Consider the following 10,422-nt stretch of genomic DNA (forward strand, 5'->3'; position numbering starts at 1 on the left):
TAAAATTACAAATCCTTATTTAAAATAGCTAAAAACCACGGCTTAAGAGTAGATAGTAAAGCCATGCTAAAAACCTAACTAACTCTTATCAATTTTAACTACTGGTTATCAGTACTAACGTAAATAATATGAATTTATAGAATGTTTAAATTATAATGTACCTACCTATTTAAAACAAGTTTTACATGCATAAGCCATAAACTAATATAATAATTGCTTAAGTGCTTTAATATTAACAGTTAACAGTAGCGTAATTGTGGGAAAGAGCTGTAATGATAGCCACATATAACGCTATAATAGTGGCATCATCATAATCCCTTACATGTACATAGTCGCACATATTATGTTCAGTAAATTATTCACACGATAGTAAACATATGTGATCAGACACTGTTATGTTCTTTGACCATTATATAATTTTATTACACCACTGGCTCTAAAGACACTCATCAACCATCAGGCTCTGGTACACGTCACTCTCTCTGCGTACGCCTTCGGCAGTGGATGTACGTTAAAAATTTCAATAATATGTACTTATTAGTCGAATCTGTTTTTATTAGTGATTAATAATAAAAGTGTTATAATATCATCAATAGTGTGTTATTTTTCCTTTGATTAATACTAAGTATATCCATCGAATACCTGACAATCAAACAAGGGTAAGTTAATTTACTTTATAATATAAATCCTTATATGTGTATATGTATCTACATGCGTGTGCAGATATATACATAAGAGGGTAGTAATTCAGATTGTGTGCGCAATATATATAAATGATAAATCTCACATAAATTAAAAGATTACTAATAATTATAACTAAAGAATTAATAATATAAAATATATATTGCGCAACTACGATCATTTTTGATTTACTACAGAGCAAAGGTATCATAATGCAATTGGTTTCTAAACCATTAAACGAGTTTTAAGACTAGTATAAAAACAAACAATGAGGTAAACATAGGATAGGATATATTTAAATATATTGCATTATTTTTGTAATTATTAATAAAATCATACGAATTATCGTCAATTTGGTTGAAGAACATTTTCCTTCGATAAATATAACACTTTTATTACTCTGGGTTTATCTCACTGAGAGATATTTCAAGTACAAACTGATACGACACAAAATAAATTTCAGTATTAAACTATTAAATTGTTCTTCTTCTTCTTGTGGATTACGGCCTTCAAGACCATCCCTGCAAACAAATTTGTCTCCATCTTTCCCTATCTGCAGCTTCTCTCCACTGTGTATTAAATTATTAAATGAATAATATAAAAAAATATTTTTTATCTGTACTATGACTTCATGTTGTATGCATTAATGCATGCTTTTAAGTATAATAAATCAACTATTATATTTCACAGTAGTGTCTTATATAGTTTAATATTTTGCTAGTTTATTTTAAATGAAATATTTTTTTTTTAATTATAGTGTTCAGTAGGTATCTATATATTTAAAAAAAAAATGGACCCCCCAAATATTTTTTCAGTTAAGGCCTTGCACTTATTCACTCGTAATAGTGACCTACAGCGATAGTAGGTATAGGTATAAAGTATAAACTATAAATAAAGTAATCTTTCAAATACAAATCTTTAAGAAAGTATGTTGAACCTCCATTTCATGTAATCACACCTAGGAATTATTTAAACAATTTTACATTAGTTTAGTTATAATATAAATTGTCAAAAATACTTCTAAAATGTATTAGAATAAATTAGGAACTTTATTGAAAACCAAATAAATATATCAATATTTCAGTAATCAGTACTTTTGGAAAGCATCAATTAATTTCATAACCTTCTGTATATAAGTGCGTCACTAAGTTGTATATTATAATATTATACATTTTACTATTATAGTAATTATAGTAGTCATGGTTTAGGTACGCCGCCAAATAGAAATACAAATACTAAGTATACAAACGCCGATAACTTCCTGTACTAGTTGTACTATTCGTGGTTTAATATATTAGTATCGTAAATCACGGTCTTAAGCCATGATCCTACTTAATAACTAATTGTAAGGGCTGTTCGAAGTTTTTGGCTCTTATAAAATAAACATCAAATGCTCGTTATAGAAAAAATAAAAATAATAGTACGCTAGAACTTCAGATATTTGTTGAAATATAAATAATTAATAAATTGCTTCACGTTTTAATAACATATTATACAAGATTAATTTATAAAAATAGTAGGTGATAACACAGATATATAATACAATATATCTGTATAATATATTATATATCTGTGGTATCGTCTCAGTCGGTATCAATACGGATATATATAACTACAGACTTCTATAATACTAACTTTATAGAAAAAGTTCTTTATAGAAATCTGTGTATTTAACACACACACATATATATGTATATATATATTTATCCGTGGTTATCGATTATCATATGCAACAGTGATATGCCGATATGCGTTTATTTTCACTGGTTCCTTCAAACGGCACACTTATTGTAATATTGTTCACCGTTCGTTTACATTTACAACAACCATAATTTGGTAGGACCCAGTATATTGTGTTCTTAATAATTATCAATACAAATAAACTTAATTAATACTTAGTAAACTAAATTAATAAAATTGTATATGATACATAGCTAAGTGATTATCTATATTCTATACTACAAAATAGTAGATGTGTAACTAAAAATATTGTTTCTTAATGGTATTATTTCTCTAATGATAAACAAATATTTAAATTCAACATGCATATATTTTAAAACTTATTACAAAATTAACGTGAAAATTATTTTTGATCAACAGATATTTTGTACTCAGTTAATAGTTTCATATTAATAAACATAGTTTATAAAAAAGAGTTGTAAATGTGTTCTCACACATTTATTTTCATCAATGCAACACATTGTTTGCCATGGTATAACGTCTCTATAGAGACAACCATCTGGCATCTATATTTAATTTTATAAGTAGAGGCAAGAATTTAACACGAGTTACATTACTACCATCTGGTAGTGTCCATTGCCTACACCTATCACAACGACCAACATAATTAAAATATTCCCATAGCGGATGATGTATATCTTGTCTCTTTAACTGTGGAAAGTTATCCATCAAACTAAACAATGCAATATGCCTTAATAATTTAAAATCTGTTAGCTCATTTATACTTTCTTTGTATGTAGTTAAGTGATCATACTTTATATGCTCTGTGTGATTAAAATAGTTATTTGCTGTCAATTTCTGTTAAGATTGTTAAACATCTGCAATGAAATGAGGTAAATATGCCTGTAAAAATATAATGGTTTTCAAATTATATAAGTTGTCAGATTAAAAGAAAAAACAACTATTTTAATATATTGAGCTAACAAAATAATGCATTGTTTATTTCATAATAATAATAAATAATAAAAAGCATGATTCATAGTTTGGGGCTTATCTTTGTGGCTTTTTTAGAATTATATATAATTTGTATGAAATGCAATTTTTTTGAAATATTGATTTTAACATCAAATTTATTTACCAAATCATATTTTGCATGCTTGGAAGATAATTGTATATTAGTTCTTAATTGCATTATTAATTAACAAGATAAATAAATAAATTTTCACTGTCTGTATTACACATAAAATAACAATATTATATTTAGCAGTTTTAGTCGTGTGATGTTAGCTTAAATACTCGCTTAAATACGTATTAGAGAGAATTAACTTACTATAAAACTTAAAAGTAAGAACATTAGTTTGCTTACTTTTTACAATGTTTTAATTTTTATGTGAATCATTAATATTTAAAATATTAAAATTGAATAATGCTTTGTTAATAGATCAATTCACTTAAATAGTTAAGATAACAACACAAAACTGGAACTGCTGAACTTAAATACTTGTATGTTAAGCTACTAAGACAACACATTCGGGTATAATAATATACTCTTACACATTTTACTATTACTATTTGTTTTCTTTCTCTGACCTACACATAATGTACTAAATATACATTTAGTAAAACCAATCGTGTAGGTATTTTTAAATGATTAAACGTTTGAAACTGACTTCTAGCATAAAAGTAATATACATTTTTTTTTTTTTTTCTTAAGTTCATTGAATAAAAATATATTATACATAACTGCATATTTAGGTAGTTGCTTTTTCTATGAATCATGTGATTTAATTTTCAAATCTATATAATTCCAGGTTTTAGATTAATAATAAAAAATAATGAACTTTTAGGTGTTAACCTATATGTTCTCAAAATGAATACTTAATACTTTTTAAATATTATTAGCTCAATACACAAAAAATTTGTATCATAAAGTACACTAATGTAAAAAGACTTATTGGATAATCAAATAAGTAAATGTAACAGTAAAATACCTACACATTAAAAACACAATACATGCAGAAAATAATATAAAACAAAAACTGTATTATATTCGGTCTATCAACAGCATTATTAGCATGTACCACATCAGAGTTTTGATTTGTATTGATGATAACGTCTTTTCCATTAATAATGTCCATCATTGTATGGTAGAACAAATAAACCAACCTCTTGTTTTTGCATCCTATAAATAATATTTCTCAATCATAAGGATATTAGTAAAAATATTAATTTGGGAACACTTTAAATTTTGATTAAAACATGTATACTATTAATTTAAAAAGTGATTATAATTATTTTACTGTGAAAAGTTAATTGGATTGTTAGAATTATTTTGTGAACGAGGTGTTATTGCTAATATTACCATTACTTATTACTATTAATATCAGTCTCAACTCTCAAATGGTACTGAAAAAAATAAAATAAAAATATGATGAACTAGTAAACAATGAATTTCTTACATTAAAATATAAAGTAAATTGTATGTACTTACATCCAAATAATATGTATATCTATTATCTATATCCTAAGGACTAACTATTGTTTGCTATAGCACCACCCACTTAAATTAGGTATTACATTTGCAATACTTATACTTTATAATAGTTGATATGCAAAGCTGGGAAGTAACTAGTTAATAAGTTAAAAGTTACTTTTTTTTAATTATTTTTATCTTAACTAGTTAAAAAAAAAAGAATATTATAAAATAACTTATTTAATAACCAAGTTATTTCTTTTTATAAATAATAATTGTAACTTAATTTAGCTATATTGTTAAAATTAAAGTTATTTGTAAAAAGTTATCTATGCATTTTTTGTATTAAAATAACTATTTGTTTAGTACATTGATTTTAAATTTTTTTCTTGTAATAATGTCCAGTATTTATAAATATTAAGTACAATTATTATGATACATTATAATATTGTGTAGTTGTTTATTTATAAAAATAATATAGTCTGTGCATGTGCGTTTATTAATTAATTTATTACTATACTAAAACTAGACATATTCCCATTAGATAAATTTGGTTAGTTTTTTTATGAGCATTGCTTAACCTAAACTAGTTACAGAAAATTGGTTTACTTGCCCAGCTTTGTCGGTATCACCAATCGCAAAAGTAGTATACAAATGAAATCGTAAGTGAATAATAATTTAATTTTCATAAATAATAAAATATAAACAATTTATCACTCTTAACTTAATTGGAATCTAAATTTTGTTTGATGTGTAAAACTTAAAACCTGAAATTCTTGTTGAAAAGAATTATTATACTCATTATTTTTTTTTCTTATTACGGTTTGGTGAAGATGACTTTTAGGAATTAAATAAATGGATAGCTCACATATTAGTTTTTCTTATGTATATATTTTTATTTAATTTCTATGTTATAATTCATGCACCAAGAAGACAATGGACCGATACAACACTAAAGACTAAGTGAACATATTATTAATATGCTAAATGAGGAGGAGATCTATTTCTTCTAAGGCATCATAAATATTATAAATATAGTAGTTGGCACAGCCATAGTTCATAAACTAGTTACTGAAAATAAAAATGTCTTAGAATCTTAGATTTTATTTTAACAATAGATAGAACAGTATTTTGATACATTCTAAGGTATCTTGAATACATAATTGCGCTGTTATATCTAAATCTTCTAGGATAAAAAATGTAAATATTTTATTAATTCAGTACCTATATATTATATTCAAATAAAAAAATAATTGATTGCTTTTATTATTATATATATGATTTATCATACTATATCTATGTAGATACTAACTATTGTGTATTATAATTTATAAGTTATAATATATTGTATTTAAAACTAATTAGAAAAATGTGTTTATATTTTCATTGAGATTTCTTGGTATATCTTCAAAATAAGTATAATGGTTAAAATCTAACTATTTAATCATACTTAGTAGTTTTTAAAATACCTAAAAAATAAAAATTTCATAATTCATAGTTAAAAGTTATGAAGAAATTAAAATATCTTTTAATATCATAGACATCACGAATATTATGTATAAGAAAAACCAAATTAACTGCACTGGAATTTTATTAGGATAATAGGATCTGACGTCAACCATAATTATATCTTTTGATACAAATGGCAGACATATTAGCAATTGAATCTAAACTTAGCCTTAGTATGGTTACACGTTATTCTCATCGATAACAAAAAATATATTTTGAAGTGACGTCTATAACGATATTAGTAATTTTTTTTCTATATAAGCTTACTATGCTTTCGTTTGTGGGAATTGAAGTATCAGAATGATTATCAGACATTACCATCACAAACGCTCTAAATTCTAAATTAATAAGTCGTGATAGAATTCCCGCACGTATATAGCCCAATTCATCATTCTTCCGTCGGCAGTGTCATCGGCCAAATCGGAATAATTTGGGATATTTTGGAAGCGTATCCTCGCATTGCCGCATTCATAATCCTTCAGCTGCCGCAGTCACCGGCCGTTACCTCACACCCACCCCATTCATCATGGCCACCGCAAAATAATAATGATACTAGAAGGCGGCGGAAACTAATGAATACGGTGATGCGTAGAGAAGGGGTGAAGGGGGTCAAGCAGCGGCGACTAACTAGGGAGTAGGATGAGAATGTTGCGGGGAAGCAGTTCCAGAATGACTCATATCATACAACTGGCCCGAAACACATGATACTAATACAATTATTATTTTTTTTTAATATAAAGTACATGGTGGTAATAGTTATTTGAACGCCATGTGCTAAAAATTACCTTTTTTTTTGAGCGCACCATGAAAAATGTTATTTATTTGATATATAACTAGTATATTATTATATATAATATAAGTAACAGCTACTTTCAATATATATATTATTAATTATTGGCAAAACGGTTCTCCATTCCGTGTCATAGCTATACAGTTGTATGGCATAAATTGTATCGATAGACCTATGTGTAACTAACTTTCGAAATATATAAAACTATTATTTTTATTTTTTAACGGACCGAGTATTAGCTGATATAATATCATTATTACCTGCAAAAATACAGACCAAGGTTTCAATAGACATTTTAAACATTTTTTTTTCTTAAGTCAAGTTAAAAATCACAGAAATATTATATACCTACAGTTAATGGAATAATGCAAAATTTTCTTCAAATAGGGAAAAATTAATTTTTCACACCATCGAAAAATAAATATTTTACTAAGATAAAACTACCAAAAACCGACCTCCTCTCGATTTTCAAGTAGCGCTGAGGTTCCATTAGAGCAGCGTTTCCCAAACTGTGGTCCACGAACGTAAAATGAAAATACTATACACTACAATAATATAGTATATTATGTAAAAACAAAAATTTTATTTTTATTAAGGGAGTCCGTAAATCATTTTTATTAAGTATCTCTAAGGTTAGGTCCAGCAGAGAAAAAGTTTGGGAAACGCTACATTAGAGACATTTTTATACCCCACTGCCTACAGCCTATATTATAATAATTATTATATAGATCCTTTTTTGTCATGTTTGAAAAATAAGCCGACCTTGAGATTATTATTTTTGTCTGTCCTATATTCAAGAGTATAGCGTACAACAGTATATAACCGACATTTCATTGTATAAATACGGTATGCCCAAACGCTTAGTAAGATTTTTCGTTATTTTTTTTTTGTTCGTTTTACGTTTGATTCTGGGAATAATATATGCAGCATATATACAGCTGGATATATGTATATCATATAAAAGGGACTGTCTCTATTCAAAAAAAGGTCTTGCAGGTGTTCAGCGTTAACAACTGCAGCCAATCGGGCCATTTGAAATCGTTAGAGAAACATCTTAAGGCAATATATATATGTATACACTATACATATAGGTAGAGAGAGACTTAAAACACGTTTTGTAAGAATTTTCGTAAAGAATAATGTTAGCGGTTGCTATTTTTTTTTCGTTTCACGTGCAAATCTGAGAATACTAGAGATCTACACTGGTTAATGCTGTACCTACATATATGTATATCATATAAAAGGGACTGTCTTTATTCAAAGAAACGTCTTAAAGGTGTTCAGCGATTGCAACTACTTTCACATGTTTCTATAATGATTTAAAATGGCCCATTTAACCTTGTACTGTCAAATTATTAATACCTCGCAGTAGTTATCTGTACATAATATTTTATAATAGAAGAATATTAAATATTTATATTTATATGTACGTCCGCATATATATATGTGTGTATGCCGAATAATAGAGCAGGATCGACCAAACATTTTTTGGTCATGATGTACAAAAAATATACTTCACCTTTGAGGATTAACTTCCATAGAACATTTTGTTGTTTTGAATAACTATAATTATTAAGAAACATATAAGGTGTGTGGCACTAAAATCAAATTCTAACATGATCGATTTTGAAATTGTCCGCAATCGACCGTTTGACTGCCCCTGGTATTGTTTATACAAATACTGTGTACATAAATATATAATAATTAATAACGGTAGGTATTGTGTGACTTGAAACGATGTGATCCGAGAAAAATGTATTTGTAGGTATACGGTACTATTGAACAAAAATACAAAATTATTTGATAAGGTCGCGTGTATGATCTTTACCGTTTAAACCATGGACAAAACGTTTAGCAGTGGCAGTGTTAGCATAAAAAAATAAAAGCAAAAACGTGTTATGTGGGTCAAAATACTAAATGTGATTTACACGCACAGAAACGTTTTCACTACAATACCACTATAGTATTATGATAAAATAGTACAATAATAATAGTTGTAATAATAATAAGAAGAGTGCTTAGAATAATAAAAACAAATGAAGTAATGTACAAAAATCAAAAAATTGTCATAAATATAAAAAATATAGTAGAGAGAAAAGAAAGAAACAATATCTATACAAACCTACATATCGTATTATAAGTTATCACCTAACCGAGTTGTATATTATGTGTCTATAATAACCGTGTCCTATACTCCTATGTATTAATATACTTACAATGCATCGGCTCTTTGGTTTTTAAAATATGAAATAGATACTCACGAATTCTGCATTTATAAGTAGGTATACTTATTAAACAAAATCGCAAACAACGCACGAACGTAGGTAAAACGCTTAAACACCAATACAGACGGACGTCAAAAAACGAAAAGAGCCGGCATAAAAAACGGCGACACTTAAAAAACGCTGTCGCGACCGACTACGCCATACGGCGTTGCCCACATTGACCGGCTAGTCTTGCTCCAACAGTACCTAATGAAAAATAAATAATGTTTTCATATCTCGTGTATTGCAGATAGAGTTTTATCTAATACTAGGATAATGTGCGTATATTCTGTAGAACTTTTTACCTCTCCAACCGCTGGCCAACCAATGAGTAGCAGGCTAATAGCTGTACTTGTTACCCGCAGTGCACAGCTCTTAGCCAACGGCCGAATCGGTCGATCGAATTGTCTCATCGGCCAATTCGTTGTCGTCTGATTTCATCACTCGTCGACACAGTGGTTATGATTTTGTTCTGTGGGTGGATATATAATTAATTGGTTAAACATAAAGTGAGGGTTTTATAAGTCGATACATTAAACGTTAAAAAAAAGCTCTGGGGGGGGGATCTATCCCCATATCCACCCCATAACTACGCTACTGTCAGACTATCCCTAGTTATTACCGAATAATACAACAAATCGAAGCAGTTGTGCACGCAGTGGTGACGTGGTGTGTTGTACCCCATATCGCGATACAGCCGTACAGGACTACATACGGCGCTAATAATTCCATGCCGCAATGAAATACAATCATAATTATTTGATATAATATTGAACTACAATAATTTTGAAAAAACAAACCAGTTCACGATCCCTGCTAACCCCTTCCCATTATTACGTCACTGATACGGTCGTGAATCGTGATCGTTCTGTCTTTTTTCTCTCTTAAAACTCGGCTGGAAGTCAGCGAGGTTATAACTCCGCGAGAGTACGCTGCAAATCGCAATCGCGGTCGTTGTGTATTGTACACGGAATGCAATAACATTAACAACAACAATAAGTACAATGACAATTAATACTATTATT

The sequence above is a fragment of the Aphis gossypii genome, chromosome X (assembly GCF_020184175.1).
Source record: "Aphis gossypii isolate Hap1 chromosome X, ASM2018417v2, whole genome shotgun sequence".
Taxonomy (NCBI): domain Eukaryota; kingdom Metazoa; phylum Arthropoda; class Insecta; order Hemiptera; family Aphididae; genus Aphis; species Aphis gossypii.